Source organism: Nuphar pumila, chromosome 7 (genome assembly GCF_984573655.1).
Source record: "Nuphar pumila chromosome 7, dmNupPumi1.hap1.1, whole genome shotgun sequence".
Classification (NCBI taxonomy): domain Eukaryota; kingdom Viridiplantae; phylum Streptophyta; class Magnoliopsida; order Nymphaeales; family Nymphaeaceae; genus Nuphar; species Nuphar pumila.
The window spans coordinates 94533964-94552344 of NC_143255.1; the positions used below are offsets into that span (position 1 = coordinate 94533964).

The 18381-nt window shown below is 39.0% G+C and overlaps 1 pseudogene across 1 annotated transcript; it reads right to left on the reverse strand.

Moving 5' to 3' along the window:
• Nucleotides 1-5278: 5278 nt before the first annotated feature.
• LOC149832519 (uncharacterized) lies at nt 5279-8665 on the reverse strand (annotated as a pseudogene). The gene is made up of 6 exons (XR_016433222.1): nt 8349-8665; nt 7623-7896; nt 7303-7521; nt 6889-6939; nt 5844-5912; nt 5279-5739 (listed from the first exon to the last, which is right to left on the reverse strand). The product of XR_016433222.1 is annotated as an uncharacterized LOC149832519 (transcript).
• Nucleotides 8666-18381: the final 9716 nt, after the last annotated feature.

Genomic DNA, 18381 nt, shown 5'->3' on the forward strand with positions numbered 1-18381 from the left:
TTTTCCTTTTGTGAGATATATGTTTCTCATGTTTGATAAGTTTTTTCTTCTTGTTAAATGCTTCTCATTCATTTCCCGTTGAAAAACTTTGTTTTCAGTTTCCTTTTCGGCAGCCTTGAGCCAAACATTTCAACCATATATACTCTATAATCTATATCATAGCATATGAAATATTTTATTGCTAGTTAACGGGCATATACAAGCTGAGGGAAGCCGAACACTAGTTCATGTTCGAGCTTGTTTCACTAGTTGTAACAAGCACGAACACAATCCAAGCCATGAATAGCTCATCTAGTTTCCCTGTGTTACTCGAATCGAATTCCTGTAAGGAAATACTCACACACAGACAAAGTTGACCCGGGTCTTTCTAGATATGCGCTTGTTTGACCGAGAAAAGCTCTGTCAAGCCTTACTTGACTAAGCATAACCCTTATCTCATCTAGCCGAGCCTAGCAAGTGGTCGGTTCAAGCCAACCATGTCATTATCTTTTGACCCGAGTCTTGTTAGCATGCTGCAATGGAATTAATGCTATAGACTAAAAGGTAACCTTCCCTGAAACAAAGACAGGGGCCAGGCCAGGCCTATATATACTATATAGTTTTTAATCGCCGTATAGACCCACATAAGCATTTCTTTCATCTCTTCTTATATGAAGTAGCAAACAATTAAATGGCATAAAAGAAGATGCTACCACATTTGGCATCTGGGTATTTGAGTTAGGACCCTCCCTTTTCCAGACTGCAAAGATTTCAGTCACCAACCCCAAAAAGCTGAGAGAAAGACTGTTGGTTGATAGCTTGATACTGATGTAACAAACACACATCATTGCTTGAAATACTTGCTGATCTCACAACCCTGAAATTATTTGAGGTTTGATTTCTGATCTCTGGAAAGAGGAGCAGAAGTTGGAAGTGTGATGTGAGTTGTGGGTTTCTGTTGCATGGGATTCCAATTCTGCACATTACTTTCTGAGGTGGGCTTCCCTCCAGCTCTCCCCTTTTTTGAGGGGTGGCCCTAAGGGCTGTAGGGTTGCTGGTACCCTTTCCTGCTCCTTATAGGCAATCATGATTCACTCCCTCATGGATGGCTTCAGCCAAAGATTTGAAAAGATACATCAAGATACAGGCCTCACTTCACCCTGCTCTTTGGCACCCTACTTTCCTTCTCATTCTAGCTTTGCACCACAGACTTTTCTGTTCACAGAAACCCCATGACAAAATCTGATCATGGGCACAAGATGTGGAGCTTTACTGTGGAAAGCGATGTGTACCGGGTTTCTTACCCTGTGTTAGTGAGCAAAATGTCTATAACATTCCTCATGCTTGCTTCTAACAGTTGTATCATGCCTAATTGTGGTAGTGAGAGAAGATTGCCTTTCTACTCGAGATGGGGAGTAATGCGTATTAATACAGCAAACGTGGGCTTGTTTTGGGCAAAATTGGGGCAGAAGTCGCAGTAGGCACTAGATGCAACAGCTCACACATAGGTGTGTTTGACTCCCTGTCCAGGTTAGGACATAACAACTTGCCCAGAAAGAACAGGGCAGTGGTCCTGTCCAGTTTGTCCTGGACAGGGTTTTTTCTTTCTTTAATTTTTGGTTTTACAAAAAGTGTACCGCCCTCACCATTCGGGGGTTCAGTACAAAAAACAGTGTTCTGCTGAGTCATTTAGCACCAGCGGTGTTCTGCATGTTTCATTTAGCACTGTGCCCATTTAGCATGTTTTCATCTCTCTCTCTCTCTCTCTCTCTCTCTCTCTCTCTCTCTCTCTCTCTCTATCTATATATATATATATATATATATATATATATATATATATATATATCATATTTTGTGAATTAAAATAATCACGTTTTTAAATAGACCGATTTAAAACAATTGGATTCAGACCAGTTCTTGCTTTTTTTAGAAATCGATTGTGTGAACATTGGTCAGTACCACAGACTTATTATAATATTATGGATCAAGCAACTCTTTGGAGTCAAGCTGATTGTATGGATCAGGATAATTAGACTGTTGTCTGTTACGGCTGAGAAACTTCTCATTTTCATGGATTTTTTATCTGGATCTGGATCCATGTTGTGCTCCTTCTGACATTTGATGACCATAGGGATCCAAACCTATTTGTTATCAGATTCATTCACACTGAAGCCGGCAGGAGTGTACGACACCAACCTCAACCCATACTTAGAAATATGTGAAACGGGTTAAAGAATTTAGCATTAAAAATAGAGGGATAAAAAACATCATAAAAATATTTTGAAAAGACAAAATAATCGATACAAGATTAATTAAATTTGATCTCTATAAAACAATGTAAAAAAAGGGACATATAGATCCGATTTTCATTGAAAATCAAGATGTCCAGGCCAAGGTATAGGAAAAATATAAGACCTGGATCCAAGACTTAATGTGAGCTAAACCCAAGATCCCATAAATTTGGATCCTTATTGGAATTTTCGGAAAAGAAATTTGCCTAATATGATTCTTTTTTGTTCTAAACATTCCTTTTCATGCATTTCGGAAAGATGGAGCTCCGTTTGTTTGTTTGGTTTTCTAAGTTTTATTTTAGAAATTACTTGTTTTGAATGGAGTTTTGTTGGCTCTGCCCACACTAATCACTTTGGGTCTGGATTCATATGTACCCAAATTCAATCCCTTAAACTTACAAACAGATCGAATAATAGTGGTAAGGGCAATGTTGTCAGTATTGTTGCTAATCCGCCTGAATTAGGGATGCAAACAGAACGGATCCGGAAAGGCTAAATAGCCTAAATATTTGGGAAGTCCAATCCGGATCAGAAATCAAACAGCCAAAAAATTGCAAAACAATACTGGATTCAACCCATCATCCCTAGCCTGAATAGTATCATATCGACCAGACTTCGCTATGAAGCCAAGCTGATTTGGTTTATTTTTAAATAAGTTTAAAATGGTATTGATTTTTTTTTTTTTTTACATGTCATCTGCTGATTAAAAATTGACCCATTAAGTTCAGAATCGGAATCGGCCAATTCCCTGAATCATTTTGAAAATCGATAATGGCGGATACCGATTCTAACATCATTAGGTAAGAGCTCACTAAAATCTCAAAATTTGGACAAATTTAAGCTTTTCAACAGTATTTTATAGTTTTGTTTTTTTGAGATAATCTAAGGGAAAAAACCCCAATCACCAACTTTACATTGGGTTGGTAAAACCCTTCCGGTCCCCCCTGCCCACCAGAGAATACACCCAGGATCACCCACTATGCAATAACAAACATGACGGGTTTGATGGTGACAAATGCGCATAACTGAAGTTTTTTTGAGGGCTGGATGATGGACCCTTCTCTTCTTGGGTATTTTGGGTTTTCATTAGACTTGTACTTTGATGTAATTTTGTAGAGAGTTAAATCCTGAATTTTGAAATCAGTTCATATATACAATGGAATGAAAATTTTGTTAAAAAGGTTTTTCTTTTTTAGAAAATATTTGCAAAAGATTCTACAAAATATTTAAAAATAAATAAATATTTAATTTTCTATTGCATGTTTCATTTAAAAAACAAATAATTGACTCAATTTTTCGTGAGTTCGAGGTGGGCATCCTTGAAGCAAAGGGTGTCACTGGTGGGTTTTCAACTTGTGACCTCCATCACTTGGTGATATTCACAAGTTTCCCCAACCAGATGGCGGTATTTATAGTTAACACATACAACCAGTGTTGTGAGATCGCGTACGCCTCGGAGGTGAGGCGCATGCTCAAGGTACTGAGGTGCACACTCAGTACGTGAAGCGTACTGGAATCTACGATGCCTCCTCCTTTCTGGTGCCACATTTGAACACCCTTTCTGTTGTGTGACTGCATCATGGAAGATGATCCCAACTGCACAAACCATCCTCCCCCGACTTCCCTTCTATGTTGCACCCTTCGATTCTCATCCATTACACACTTACTTGTCGTATCCTTAATAGTTCCCGCTGCTTCCACAAGGCTTCCAAATATGTTTTTAGGCCAGCCCACTCTTCAACCTTTGGATCTTCTGTTGTCCTTCTGGGAATCGACTGTTGTTAACCCTTGACTTAGAGACAATGAGGTTCAAGTTGTTAGCCCCACATGATCGGTCACACATTGTATTATTCTTCCAAAATTAATATATCCTCATTTTTCGCACGTTCAATCCCCTTGCCTTGGCTTTGATTTCTCAATTTTCATTATTTTATTAATATTATATATTTTATTATTTTGATCATGAAGCTTACGCTTCAACGCCTCGCTTTATAACATGCTCAACGCCTCGCTTCGCCTCGTTGCATTTAACAACCTTGCCTACAACTACAAGGTGGTCATTTGGTTTCCTGAAAATTGTGGGAAAAAACATAACAAATGAGAATTTTGTTTTCACCCGCCAATTTTTCTCTTTTATCTAAATGCACCCTTGGGGTGTTCATATAGGCTAGGGGTGGGAATCGGCACGGGCCTACCAGAGGCTCATTAGGGCCCAACAGACCCGACCTAGAGCCAGGCCCACCAAAACCTGAATCGACTCTTATCAGGTTCAGGCCGAGGCCTAGCGGGTTCAAGATGGGCCCTTTAAGCACAACTAATAAAAGGGCTGAGCCAGGCTAGGCTCCATTGAAATCCTATTTGAGTAGGGCCCAGGCCATTTACTAGTTGGACCGGGTCCAGCCTGTCTTTTATCGGGCTCGAGCTGCACAAGGCAGCCCTAACGAGACCATCTCGGATCTGGTACTCGACTAATGCCCACCCTGAGTTCATGGAACCAGCCATTTCATCATTTAAGGGGTCTAAAACGGACCAGCACTTATGTCTTGCTCTGATGCATATATAATCTTGATATTGGTTTACCATATGTGCCTTGGACATCATGCCGCATACCAGATGGGCTTTTAGGTACCCATCCCAAGATGGGGTCAAATTTGAGCTCCATGTGCATCCCAAAGCCTAACAAGGCCTGGGCCTGACCTGGATCCAGGGGATCAGTAATTGCATGGAATCTGAGATCCGAGACAATCAAACACACCCCTTAGTTAAAAGTGTTCCAAACCACCATGAATGGATCTGGAGATCCGAAACAATCAAGAATTGCTTGGATTTTAAGGAAATAATAGGATATTTTGGATCTTAGGCATCCATATGAGGAGCTTCTGCTTGGGGTACATAAACAGAAGTTTCATTGCGTTTGACTATGTTATTAAATAAAGAACACTCACCCCAATAATCTGCAAAAGACTAGTGAAGGCCACATAAATAGAAAAAAAATGAAACCATCAAGGTCAGGACTCAAGACTAGCATTTTTTTATGCTTTTCTCAGTTCATAGCTAATTTACACAGTTACAACTGGGTCCAAAGTAGGAACCGACCAAAGCTTATCTATTCATTTCTTTTTTAGTAAAGAAATGATCTTATTCTATATTTAACTATTTCACTAAATATGTACTGCAATACAACCAGTCTGAACAAGCATCTTTTGTTGATCTCACCACACACCAAGTGTCCTCATGGCACCAATTAGTTTTTTGTCCCTGTATCTCCAATTTCACTGTGACGAACAAAAGTTGATGTGAGAGGTTCATTTACCACAGCATTTGAGGACACAGTTACTGCGCTTCCTTCTAATTGCAGCATTATGCTGCTGATTATCTCAATCAGCATCTTGTTGAACTCTTCTTGGTTAAGTATGCCCCCTACATCTGCTTTCACCATTTTAAATACCTCACCAGTAATTGCATCCATCTGCATCAATCATGAACAGAATGTTTTAGAAAACTTAATGTCAAGACTAAAGCCAACAAAGTGTTTGTTAAAATTGGATCCCGATATTGAGGGGTGTGGCCAACCTGGTCTACAGCACCGTAGGGGGGCAGACTGACTAATGGAGCTATGACATCTAAGGCAACCCGGAGGTACTTGTTAGGTGTAAGAAGGTAGGGAGGAAGAATTCAAAGGAGAAACCGTAAGAAGGTAGGGAGGAAGAATTCAAAGGAGAAACCGAGTGGTTTAGAGAAAGTAGTCTTGATGAGGTGGAATAGTCTCATATTGCTTTTGCTTGAGTTTTCTGTGGGCTTTATAAGCTACTTGTGAACTCATACACTTGTTCTTGAGAATAAGAGAGTGGGATGACCACCACATACACGTGCCCGCCGTGTCGTGCCGAGCCGAGTCGGGCTCGGGTTTGCGTGCGTGCGCATGCCCGCCGTGTCGTGCCGAGCCGAGTCAGGCTCGGGTTCGCGTGCGTGCGCGCGCCCGCCGTGTCGTGTCGTGCCAAGCCGGGCTCGGGTTCGGGTAATTGGCCCTTTAGGGCCATATCCAATCAAGTCCTTTCACGTTTCATAACCGTTCGTGGGTTATAAAAGCATGGTAAGGGCTGGGGTTACACATAAGCTGAGACAGACGCATCTCTGGAGCTCTGCGATTTCCCATCTTCCCTATTGCTCTCTCTCTCTCTTTTCTGAGTTTTCCCGAAAGGGTGTTCTACAACATTTGGTTAAAAGAGGTTGTTTTCGAAGGACGACTCGTCGGAGTGCACCGTTCGGTTGGTCGTGGCTATTGTATCCTGGGGGAAGGACGCCGGACCCTGATTTGCACTGTATGTGGGGGCGAATCTTCTCTAAGGGGAGTACTTCCGTACGCCTTAGCCTATTACACAGTATTAACATGTTTCTTTTATGTTTATTGTGTTCCATGTATATGTTTGTTCATATGATGTTGTCTGGATTTTGGTTTTATGCGGAGCCTGTCATGCTTGCTCCCTGTTATTGTTTCGGTCGTCTGTTGATCATGCTGTATACTTTGTTGTATTTCGTGATTTATATCATGTTTTATATCATGATGACGATTGTGAAACTGTGTAATCTGAAATATGATCCAAGAGTACTCCCTTTAGAGCATTCCATGTTGATCCTTTGGTAGAGACTTCCATGCTGATTCTAGTGCCTATATCAGAAACAGAGTTAGCTTCTCTCTCTCTCTCTCTCTCTCTCTCTCTCTCTCTCTCTCTCTCTCTCTCTCTCTCCAACAAATGGCATTCATCTAACATGCGGCATGTACCAAATCTGCTAGCATTGAAAATATTGGTGTTGGCATACTAAGACCATTGAACTAGATGTTCGAAATTGAATGGGTGTTTTCCACCACAAAATTGAATTTCCTAATTTCTAAATATAAGAAACACCAAATCAATCTCACAGATTGAACAAGTTTGGAACCTCATCTTCCTCTTAAACCATTTCTCCTTTTTTGCCCCAACAAAAATTGAGAAAAAAAAGTATTAATTAAAAAAGAGACGGTAATTATTACCTTTTCTAATTCATATTTGTTAGAGAGGATTCTCTTGATGCCACTGCCATCAAATGTGTTCACACTATGGGCCACTATTGCCGGGTTTTCCTTCAGACGAACTACCACATTCTCCACAACTTTCCTAAATGCCTCCAAGAAATTCACTTGAGAAATTGGGACCTCCTTTGTTTGGTAATCACCAAGTTGCAAGAATGGCTCCATAATATTGCTATAGACCTGAACTTTGTGTTGGGATTGCACCAAACTCAAAAACAAAATACTAAAGAAAGAAAGGACCCAAAATATCATTACCATTTTCTGGTTTTAGTACGACTTACCCATGGGTCAGAAGGTGGTGGCATTCCATGATCCACAGTTAGCTCGCCTAGAGCTCTACAGATGCACTCATGAAGATCTCTTGCATCCCCTATTTCTGAAAATATGCTCATGGCCACTAACAAATTCTTGAAGATCCTCACCATCGATCCTAAGGATCACAATTGAGTCATGCTTCAATCCAGCAGCCATGCCTAGAAAGATGTCAGAGAGCGCCTCTTTAAACTGACACTTGCTTACTTCCCCATTTTTACCTTGAGTGAATTCACTCAAAACCTTATGCAGATCATCAAGAATTACTGTCAATACCCTTTTTGTAGTTTAGCACCCTAAACTAATCAATAATTAACACAAAGAAGGAGAAGCACCAGCTCTACCAATTCAATTAAAAACATAAAGGTTGTATTCAATTATAATTCGGAGACCAATCTGAAACTAAAAGTGTACTAATATGCCTAGTTCGAGAATACTAAATTAGATCCTAGCTGTAACCCAAAAAAAAAAGCAAATCATAAAGTAACATCTCTATTTGCGAAGTAAAGGTCAATTACAACAAACCATCTGAGCTAAATGTGTATTTTCAATGAAACTATAAAAAAAAAAGAGAATCAATAATAACTTCACATTGTACTACACAAACTAAAAACAAGCTAAGAACCTATAAGAGCAAGTTAAAATTGGACTTGAGAAAAAAAAAAACTCAAGGGCCTAACTAATTAATTAATGACCTCATTGTATATATAATCAGAATCCGGCAAGGAACCCTGAGCTCGGACTCCGAGAGGGACACCAATGTCGGCGAGGGCGGGGTTGAGTTCCATCACAGAGAGTTTTCCATCATGGTTTTGATCAAGCTGTTGGAACTTGTGGTCTATGAACTTGTTGAAGACTTGATGGTTGTTAACAAGGCCTGTGATCTTAGAGCCATCAAATACATCCACGATTTTCTTGGGGTTGGACATTCTTTTTCTGCCTATCTTTTCTCTTTCTGCTGCTGATCTTTTCTTCTGTTTTTCTCCCTCCCTCGAACTTTTCTGTGCTGTAATTTTTTGCTGAATGAAAAAATTTTCTGTGCTTTCCTGCACTTCATGGATTGGTATTTATTGGTGATGAGGCGAAGACCGTGAGCTGCTTTGGCTATGAACACCAACCAGTAATGGCTGGGACACGTGGATCGTTTTGAGAGTATACAAAGCAAAGACAGGTGGAGGTATCACGTATGGTCCATTTCGTTATCTCCAACTTCTTTAAAAGAAAAAAGCCACCAGTAAGAAGCCTAATTCTAGAAGCTATCATATTTGCATCGTCGCCCTCTTAGAACGAAAAACACTTCTGTAGTATGTTTGCTTCTTTTCCTTTCCAAAGCTATTTGACGCCAAAATGAGTTGCACCTTTATGGTCTCTTTTCTTTTAATAATGAAGTAGGGATATAAAGGGTTTGGATTGAGATATACCATATTCTATTACTAAGATGTTGGTTATGTTGGACATTTGGATCTAAGTTCAACCCATTAGGTGACCTCTTTCACTGTACCTCCTCTCCCACCTCCACTATACAAAGGAATGGCTGGCTGAAATGGACGATGAAAGATATTGCATAGCTTTAGCCTAACTCATGTTAAGCTTAAATTGGGTTCAGATCTTAGGCTTGGGCTCATCGTGGGCGTCCGGTTGAAGAGAATGCCGAGCACCCACGCGCGCACTCTATGGCGTCTTTAGATACGTCTTTTAGTTTTGTTTTTGATATGGCTGAAAACGCCAACATTTAGGTTATGGACCCACCACGCTTCCGTTGTGCATGGGTGCATGTAGGACCTTTCAGCTTTTTTTGGATTCAGGCCAGTCACCGGTACCGCTGACCCCATGTCATCGTGGGGCGACATGGGTCACCGGTTTCTCGGCAATCCGTCACAAATAGCGACAAAAGATGGCAACAATTGCGATGTTGAATTCTCAACAGACTACTGTCGTGGGGCGACAGCAAAAAAAAAGATCTTACCTTCTCTGTTTGCTAGGGATGTCGTTGTGGCCATCGAGGGAAGGTGTCGTCGCGATGTTTTACAGGGAACAAGGTGGCCATTGGGTCACCGCTTCATCGACATCCTTACCGGCTAAGTCCCTCGACAACAAGAGCATCGTTCGATCTGTCTGGCCTTCCGAAGACCATCGCCAAAAAAACTCTGTGATTTTGCATGTTTCTCAGTTGTCGGGTTCTGTCGAGGCGGTGGCTCATCGTCAGAGATTCGAGAGGATGAATGTAGGTCTCCATCACCGACGATTTTTTCGATCTGAAGGTTCCTGCAATTGCATGTCGTTGTGGGGTGACATGCATTGTCGTCAGGCCATGCTGATGTCGTCGTCATCAAAATCCTCTGGGGGTCGCCATTACGACGGCCTTCCGGCAGGCCATTGGTGCCTATGACTGCACGTCACCGTGGGGCAACGCGCGTCATTGTCTGGCAACAAGGCTTGACAATTTCTGAGAAAACCAAATGATTCAGTTTTTTGAGGAAATCGTCGAGCACCTTTTTTTTAAATTTGGATAACCGAGGACGGACCGGGTATTCCGACCCAGTAGTAGGGCCTGATCCAAACCCTCAGCGGATGGATCGGGTCTCCCGATTTCTTTGATCGGTCCTGATCCAGTGAACTGAACCCTTTTAAAATATCTGGATCCGAGCTTGATCCGGATCTGATTTGGATCAGGTCCGACCCTGACCCTATTTGGATCAGACCTGGATTATGATCTGAATCTGGTTGGATCGGTATTAGACCCATTTGGGTGTTGGGTCTGGTCTGATCCGTTTATACTAGGTTATAGTTTGGACCCATTAGAGATTCAGATCTAGGTCTGATTTGGATGACCCAGATCCTATTTGAATCCGGTCAGATCTGGATCCTATTTGGATCAGGTCAGACCCAGATCCTATTTGGATCAGGTCATATTCAGATTCCATATGGATCAAGACTGATCCAAATACTATTTTGACTGGATCTAGATTTAGATTGAATCAGAACAGGGTCCAGATACGGTTTACACCTGAACTGAATCAAGGATTGATACGGCCCTTTCGGGATCGGTTCAAAGCTATTTTTGATCAATTGCTTTCAGTTTTTCATCGGTTCTGAGATGCTAAGACCCTGTTTTCATAAATCTATGAAGATACAGAGATTTTGGCATTCAATGATAGAGTTTTATGAACTTTTATTCATGAAAATATTGGTTCATTAGGTTTTGAACTGATTCAGACCCTAAGATAACTGATTCGGGGCCGTTTAAGACCGATTTAGGGTATTTTTGGATTGGTTTCTACAAGAGAACTCTAGGTTTTACCATATGAGCATGTTTTTGTTGTTTTTCATGTCTTATAAGTATTCATTATTGAGAATGCATGACTTATGCATGTTAATTCATGTATTTTAATGTTAGTTAAGTTATGCATATTCTTTTTAAAGCATGATTATGACTAGATTCATGACATTTTATCATTAAAAATTATTTATACATATAAGTTGAAGTATGAACATATATTTTGATGATATTATGTATATTATGTCATGCATATATATGCATTAACTAGTGTGCATGAACATGCTCCATAATACAAATATAATTTTGGTATAAGATCTTGATTGACCAACTTATGCTATCACTAAAATGATATGAGTTGCATTGATTAAGGATTCTTTTGACCGTATAAAGATTTGTTATTATGATTGTGTGTGACTTTATGAAACATCGATTCTACCCAAATGTAGGTCGTTGTGTTTAAAATTTACACAGGGTATAATAGTATATGTGTATTCCAGCCCATGAAGTATGTTCGTACAAAAAGGTACAGTGTTGAATTATCTCTAGTTACATGATCTGCTAGTTTCACCAATTGAAGTCAATTCCTTGATAATTGAAGAGACGGAGCAACTATAAGTATTGTCGTTTCTACCAAAGTAGAATGATAATGGCTCAACTATACTTGTCTTAGATAATATAAAAATAAAGGGTCTTACTTTTACCTTTTCATCATGAGTCTCGTCTGAGCAATGATAGTAATGTCTTTTTGTTTTCGTTCATTGTCTTATTAGGCTCCTTCCTTATCGATGATTCTAGTAATATCCCCCTTTTAGATGGATCAAATTATTTTGATTGGAAAGAAATTATGTTATTCACTTTGGGCGATATGGATCTAGATCTGACCCTTAGAATTGATGAACATCCCACTCTTACAGTGCAGAGCAAAGCCGATTAGAAGGCTGCCTCTGAGAAGTGGGAGCCCTCGAATAGACTTAGCATGTTGTTTTTGCAATCTCGAGCGGCTAAAAATATTTGAGGCGCAATTCTTCAAGACAGTGAAAGAATTTTTGGGAGCCATTAAGGCTTAATTCATCACTTCTAATAAGGCAGGGGCCAATACGCTCATGTCCAAATTAGTGTCTATAAAATATACTGGCGACAATCACATCCAACAACATAATTTAGAAATGAGAAATATTGTGACTCAACTGAATGACATGAAGGTCGTCATCTCTTACTTCTTCTTAGTGCATTTGATCTTAACCTCGTTACCTACTAAGTATGAGCCCTTCAAAATCTTCTACAATACACATAATGATGACCTTTTGGCTAAATCTGTTGAAGAAGATGAGAGACTGAAGGGTGAGAGGGTGCCAAGTGCACATATGACCTCTTATAAGGATAAACAGAGGTCAGAGCCAAAAAAAAGCTCCTTCAAAAGAAAGAATAAGAAGAAAGCCTCTAGGGAGAGTTCCAACTCTCAGGCGAAAGCCAATTCCTAGTTAGGAAGTTTTTCTATAAAGTGTTTCTTCTGCAATAAGAAGGGGCATAAGAAGATTGATTGTTTGAAGTATAAAAAGTAGCTCGAAAATAAAGGAAATGAGTTATTTGTTTCTCATGAGTGTAATTTAATTTGTGTTTTATTGTATAGTTGGTGGATTGATTCTGGTGTCACAGTGCACATTGTCAACTCTTTGCAGGCATTTTTTAATAAAACAGAACCAACAAAGCATGAAAGAATCATCTTTTCAAGAAATAATATGTGTTTACATGTCAAGAACGTTGAGATTTGCAGAATAGTGTTGAAATCAAGATTCATATTGGATTTGGTCGATACATTCTATGTTTCATCTTATAGTTGAAACCTGATTTCAATTTCAAAACTTGATAAGTTTGGCTTTATATTTAAATTTAAAAATTTCAAGCTTATTATTATGAAAAATTCAATGAGCATAGGTTCTGCATACATGTATGATGGTTTGTATCGATGAAAAACCAAATTTCAAATTCGGGAATCTCACTCCATTGAGAACACAATCATTGATAATAAACATGACCTAAAGGGTGATCAATCCTATATGCTTTGGCATCGAAGGCTAGGACATATTTCGAAAGAGAGAGTCCAAAGACTTGTGAAAGAAAAAATTCTTGAATCCCTTGATCTCACAGATATAAAACCATGTGTTGATTGCATAAATGCTAAGTAGTCTAACATGTATAAAAAAGATGTCAAACGCAATAATGAAAAGTTGAAAATAGTGTATACGAATGTTTGCGACCTTTTTTAACCATGTTATACGGGTGAAAAGTATTTTATCACCTTTATATATGATTACTCATGGTATATGTATCTCTACTTATTATTTGAAAAATCAAAAGTCTTTCAGGTTTTAAGGACTTCAAGAAAGAAGTAGAGAAACAAAATGGTGAAGTTATTAAGGTTGTTAGGTCTGATAGAGTTGGCGAATATTATGGTCGTTTCATTAAGATGGGACAAATGGAAAGGTTATTAGCATGATTTCTAAAAGAGAAAGTCATTGTACCTCAATATACCATGTCTAGTAGTGCTTACCAGAATAGTATAGCTAAACGAAAAAATTGTACGCTTAAAGAAATGGTTCGAGCGATGTTGAATCACTCAAACCTTCCTTTGAACTTGTGGGGTGAAGCTCTTAGGACAACAATGTATATTTTAAATAAAGTTCTTACAAAGGTTGTTCAAAGGACTCCTTACGAGTTATGGATAGGTCCCTCTTTATCATATATGCGCATATGGAGATGTCCAATAGAAGCTAAATTGTATAACTCATATATAAAAGTTTTTGATCCTAGAATGACTAGTGGATTTTTCATTGGTTATCCAGAATGGTTAAAGGGGTTTAGGTTTTATTGTCCATCTCATACACCACAGATAGTGGAAACAGATAAAGCGAGATTTTTGAAAAATGGTTCTGTTGAGATAGATGCGTCTTAAAATATTGATTTTGAGAAAATGCAGGATTCATGTTACATACCTGCTAAGGATAAAGACCCGATTTTTCCTATCATTGTCCCTTTGGATAATGTAAGAGAAAGTCTGGTCAGTGAACATCAATCTCAAATAGAGCCAGTTGTTGATAAAGATATATAATAACAACATGATACAGAGGTTCATTTTGAACCATCTGTAGCACCTGTATAGAGGTCCACGAGGTTCAGAAAATCTGCTATTTATCTAGACTATGTGGTGTATTTGCAAGAGTCCAATAATTTCATAGATATTGAGGATGATCCATTTAACTTTGTAGAAGTTATTAAAAGTGAAAGATCAACATATTGGATCAATGTCATAAAAAAAGAGCTTGACTTTATGGCAAAGAACCAAGTGTGGGTTCTTGTACCTCGACCTGATGGAGTTAGACCTGTTGGTTGTAAGTGGGTTTATAAGACTAAAACAGACTCTGAAGGTCATGTGGAGAGATACAAGGCTAGGCTTATTGCAAAAAGTGTCATACAGATTGAGGGCATTGATTATAATGAGACTTTTTCTCATGTCTCAAGTAAGGAATCGTTAAGTATAATCATGGCCCTTGTAGCTCATTTTGATTTAGAGATACATCAGATAGATATGAAAATTATTTTTCTGAATGAGGATCTAGATGAGGAGGTATACATGTAATAACCTCCTGGTTTTAGTGTAGATGATTTAAATCATTTGGTTCGCAAATTGAAGAAGTCAATTTATGAACTTAAACAAGCCTTCCGCCAATGGTATAAGAAGTTTAATCAGTTAATTATGAACTTTGGATTAAATGAAAACATTATTGATCAGCGTATTACATCAAGACTAGTGGAAGTAAGTTTATAATTTTGGTTTTATATGTTGACGATATTCTTCTTGCAACTAATGATTTGAGCCTATTACATGAAACAAAATATTTTCTTTCCTCTCATTTTGATATGAAGGACATGGGCGAGGCCACATATGTCCTTAGAATTGAGATCTGTCGTGATCAAACTAAGGGTGTCCTTAGTCTCTCTCAGAAATCCTATATTCTTAAGGTTCTTAAAAGATATGGAATGAAGAATTGTTCTCCTGGTTCTGCACCCATAGTGAAAGGAGATCTATTGAACATAAAAGACTGTCCTCAGAATGATATTGCAAAGGCTCATATGGCAGCTATCCCATATGCTTCAACAGTTGGGAGTCTGCAGTACGTGCAGACCTGCACTTGACCTGATATAGCATTTTTTGTGGGAATACTTGGTCGATATCACTCAAATCCAAGCACTGTGCACTAGAAGGCAACGAAAAAGGTCATGTGTTATTTATAAGAAACGAAAGACTATATGTTGACCTACAGGAAAGATGATCATTTAGAGGTCATTGGATACTCTGATGCAGACTTAGGAGGGTGTATTGACAGTAGAAAATTCACTACTAGATACATTTTCCTACTAGCAGGTGGCGGTGTCTCATGGAGAAGTGGAAAGCAATCTACCATTGTTGTTCATACTATGGAGGCAGAATTTATTGCTCTATATGAGACTTCATCATAGGATATTTGGATAAAAAACTTTATTATGGGTCTTGGTATAGTAGACTCTATTGAGAGACCACTAAAGATATTTTGTGATAATAAAACAGTTGTGTCCTTTTTAAATAACAATAAGAGCTCAACCTCGTGTTGACACATGGGGTTAAAATACTTTGTTGTTAAAGAAAGGACTAAGAATCATCTGTTATGTATTGATACAATTGGAATGAAGAAAATAACTGTGGATCCCCTAAATAAAGGGCTAGCACCAGGATTATATTTTCAACATGTAAAGGGGATGGGTTCATTTTATTCCTTCTAATGTATGACAATACATTATGTAATCACATTTGTAAATTAATTCTCTATTTCTTTACATATTATTGATTTTGCATACAAGATCTCTCATATAGTTAGAGAGAATAGCAGAATAACAATATTAAATGACTAATAGAATAGGTAAGAGACCAACTTATTTATAAAGGTAATTTCAATATGCTAAAACACTAAAGGTGAATTGTAGTGCAGTGCATAAAAATATGACATTTCATAAAGGAGTGTTCATCTCCATGACTCATGATTCATTCTTATGATAAAGGGTAGCATGTGAACTCACATGAAGAATTAAATCGAGATAACATTATAAACCTCGATTTAGTACTTTTTAGTGTCAATGGGTTAAGTGGGAGAATATTGGATATTCGGATTTGGGTCTAACTCATTGGCGGATCGGGTTTGACATTAAAAGATTAGTGGGCTAGTGGGCATTATAGTGGAGGGCAGGTAATGTCATAAGGGAGGAGGTTACATGAATGTGGAATGTTCACATTCACTGTACCTCATCTTCCTCCTCCACTATATAAAGGGGTGGCCGACTACAATGAATGACGAGAGACATTGCATAGCTTTAGCCTAGTTCATGTTAAGCTTAAACTGGGTTTAGGGTCCTGCTCATCGTTGATCTTAGGCATGGATTCATCGTGGGCGTCGACTGGATGAGGAGAACGCCAAGCACCCGCACGCGCACTCTATGGCATCTTCAGGTACACCTTTTAGTTTGTTTTTGATATGGCTGAAAACACCAACAGGTTAAACATATTTGAATTCAGATTCAGATTCGGATGGTGAAATGCTCATACCATGTCTGTTTTTTCTACATGTAAACAGATTCTGATATTCCGTCAAATTCAGATATTTGTCATATTCAATAGCAAAAAATTAAAACCATGTTGGAATCCTATTATAATTAGAATATGGTTTTGGCTTAGCAAATGCAGCTAAAATGAATCAAATTCAGTTTATCAGATAAAATCCAATTCATTGACATCACATTGATCATGGCCTTATTTCAATATTCATAATGAAAAACTCCACGGGTACTCTTCCTTGTCAGACAGATTTTCTATTGGCTTCGACGTTTTAAGTAAACAAATTATACTCTTGAGTATCGAACTCGTGATGTCTTTCAACCTGAAGACTTTAAATTAACCCACCTAGTCATGTGTTTGAAGCTCTTGTGAACCTTGTGGTCGTTTCTTTAAAAGATGAGAAGAAAATGAGAGACTAAGAGATTGCCACATTGGTGTTTTGAAATGGTAAAACTGCCTAAAATGTTTTTTTCTTGTGGTTCAACAGAAAAAAATATATATTAGGAGTGCTACCTCAGACCAGTGGCGGAGCCAGGGTTGGGCATGGGTGGGCGGTCGCCCACCCCAGAATTAGAAACCGCGGTCGCCCACCCCAGAATTAGAAACCGAAAAAAAAATTTCGAACAAGTGTCAGTATAATATCAGTGATAGTTTTTTGCACATTATCCAATAATTCTGTTACTTTACCTTATATTTTTACATACATTAGCTTAAAAGAGTCTTTAATTAGCCCGTAAATGAATTGATTCCCTCTAGTTCGGATTCAGACCTAAATTCACACGGGTCTGGACTGTAGTCCGACCTGTATGCAGCCCTAGACTCTCTCTTTCGCTCTCTATATGTCTCTCTCCCTCTGCCGCCAAGGCCGAAATAGAACAGGAGAAGATGGCCATCTCTCTCTGAAACCGATGGCCTGCACCATCGATTTCTGGCGTCTAGATGAAGGGCTGGGAGGCCAGAACAGCAACAAGCGGAAGAGATTGACTGCCGACAACGGTGGTCAGCCCCTCGCCATGGAGATCGACAACCACCCATCTTCGAAGAGGGCGGCCCTCCCTTCAGCCGAGGACTTGGACAGACCCACCTTCGGCAAGCCCACCTACGATGGAGTCATCGCCGGGAACTTTTGGCATTGTCCCTGAGACCCGAGGTCTGCCCACCCAACTAAAAACTTTTGGCTCCGCCACTGCCTCAGACACAAGAAAGAGCAAAAACAAAAAAAAAAATCTTCCAAGTGATTCACATCCACAAATACCCGATGAACTCTGATATTTTATATTGAAAACTACTGGGTACAGCGTCCTTTTCATCTGTTTCACTATGTCTAGCTACTGAAAATCAACTTTTCTTGGTTCCTTGTGCAAATAATAGCTCCCAAGTTGTTATTGACAATGACACTAAACATGCTTAGATCATGTTTTGTCATATAAAAATTGATAGTCTTGAGCTATATAATATTTCAAAAAAAAAAATTTAAGATGAATTATTGCTAACAAAGACCTTTCTAAAAATGCCAAAAAACTATACATCTCTAGTACTTGTTGCTAGCCACGTGGAGCTTTCAGAATTTGATCTGAAGTGCAATGCCCACTCGAAAAAGACAACTCTCTCTCTCTCTCTCTCTCTCTCTCTCTCTCTCTCTCAGCCCCTGCCAGTCATCTTCTTTGGCTACAATTCCCATTTTATCTCAGAAAAGCTCTCAACTGATCAGTTACTTACAAACACGCCTAAACTTTTGGTTATGACATTGAACAGCCTATTTTGCTTAATTCATCTCAAACCGATTAGAGATATAGCCTCTATG